This window comes from Petaurus breviceps, unplaced genomic scaffold (genome assembly GCF_028583685.1).
Source record: "Petaurus breviceps papuanus isolate PSGF00001 unplaced genomic scaffold, PetGlider_PUasm1.0 100, whole genome shotgun sequence".
Classification (NCBI taxonomy): domain Eukaryota; kingdom Metazoa; phylum Chordata; class Mammalia; order Diprotodontia; family Petauridae; genus Petaurus; species Petaurus breviceps.
The window spans coordinates 8,997,483-8,999,286 of record NW_027185573.1 but is presented as its reverse complement, the minus strand read 5'-3'; the positions used below and the strand labels follow the sequence as shown (position 1 = coordinate 8,999,286).

The 1,804-nt window shown below is 61.9% G+C and overlaps 1 protein-coding gene across 5 annotated transcripts in view; it reads right to left on the bottom strand.

The window, feature by feature from the left end:
* Positions 1-693, bottom strand: part of LOC138145479 (E1A-binding protein p400-like) — a 62,735-nt gene extending 62,042 nt beyond the window's left edge. For 3 of the 5 annotated variants that reach the window (XM_069067367.1, XM_069069390.1, XM_069070107.1), the window contains exon 1: positions 178-306. The gene's annotated coding sequence lies outside the window, so the exon portion shown is untranslated. Of the gene's footprint in view, positions 1-107; positions 307-470 lie in introns of those variants that run through there. The other 2 variants (XM_069067994.1, XM_069068730.1) reach the window with 2 other exon arrangements.
* Positions 694-1,804: the final 1,111 nt, after the last annotated feature.

Here is a 1,804-nt window from a genome sequence, read left to right as displayed (position 1 = left end):
CTCCGTCTGCACGCAGGGTGCCTAGGCTTCTCTTTCCCGGGCCCAACCCCTCGGTCGGTCCCTACATCTTCCCCTCACCCGCCACAAAGAGGAGGCGACCGACTCACGTCCGGCGCCGAGAGAAGGGCAGGGAGCGCCCCGCGGCGCCCCTACGCGACCCGGTGCGGCCTCTCCCACCTGCGCTCCAGCCAGAGCCTCGGAACCGCCTCGGCCCTCCGCGCCTCCGTCCGGCGCTCCGTCCGGCCCTTCGTCAGTCCGTCCGTCCGTCGGCGGCGGCGGCCCGGAAGCCCCGGCGGCCCCTAGGTCCGACGACCGGAAGCGGCCCCCGCGCGCCCACGCGCAGCGCCTCTAGGGGCCCGGGCCGAGCCCGCGCCGCCGGGGAAGTAGTGGCGGGGAGGAGGGCCGTCCGCCGCAGCCCCGCTCTCCCCCGCCCGCCTAGGCTCTATGCGCGATTCCGGAGACCGACTTACCTCGGCTCCAGACCGGCGGGAAGGAGATGTCGACTGCGGCGGCGGCCTTTCAGCGTCCTGAGGAGAGGCGAGAGACGGCGCGACCACGGCGAGCCGGCGGGGACACGCGCCGCCGGGACTTTCGCCTTCGCGTCGTCCCCCGCTCGCCTCAGGGCCCAGCCTTGAGCCCCACTCGCGAGGGCGTGTCAATTCGAGGCGCTGGGGGGCGCTAGCGGGCGTGAGGGGGGAGGGGGACGGGGAGACGGAGGGCCATAGAGAAGGGAAGGGATAGAGAGGAGAAGACGAGCGAGAGGAGACGGGAGAAAGAGAGGCTGGCGGGCGGGGCTGACGGGAAGGAAGGCGACTTGAGGAGCGCGGATCGAGGGAGGGGGATGGAGCACTATTAACAATGCTTTCTCTAGGAGGCAGCCTTTGTAGGGAGCCTCGAGAGGGGAAGGAATAGCAATCAGTCCGGAGCGGTCAGCAAGCATTCAGTAAGCTAGAGGCTGAAGAAACAAAAACAACAAGTAGGCCCTGCCCTCGAGGAGCTTGCATTCTAGAGCGAAGACAAAATCAGTCCCTAAGAGTTCTGGAAGCTCCGCTCCATTCTCTCCTCCACTCTCAGCTGTCAGATTTGACAGGTCTGACGCACTACTCCATAAACTCCCATGGCTCCCTCTTACCCCCAGGATCACGCATAAAATCCCGTGTTTGGCTTCTAAAGCCCCGCCCACCTTTGCGTTTCACTGAGTGCTCTGGGATCCAATGAGCCTGGCCTCCTTTTTGCTGCTCGCCCAATGAATGAACTAATTAAGCACCTACTAAGTGCCAGGCGCGATGCTAAGAGAGGTAAATGGAGTCCCTGCCCTTAAGGAGTTCCCAGCACTTAGCACCTAGCCTGACACACAGCCGACCCCAGGGTTCTTGGACGAGTAAATTAATCCAGTGGGGGAGACGACATGCAAATAAATATGCACGAAGCCAGCCCTGTTGAGGAGAGATAGGAGGTCGCTAACAGAGGACAAGCACTGGATTAAGGTGAGGTTTTAGTTCGGTCAGTAGTCGGAGCAGAGGATGGAGAGCATTCCAGGCAGGGGGGACAGCCAGAGAGAATTCCTGGAGCTGTGGAACTGCCGGGAGGCCATCGTCACTGGACAGAAGGGACCTGTCAGGGGGGAGATGTAAGAAGATAAGAAAGGTTATGGCAGGCTCTGAATGCCAGACGTGGTACCTGCTCCTGGAGGTAATCGGGTCTCCAGACTCCCAGCATTTTCACCATGTTCCCCCTTACCTGGAATACTCTCCCTCCTCTTCTCCACCTCCTGGCTTTTTTAACTTCCTTCAATTTCCACAAA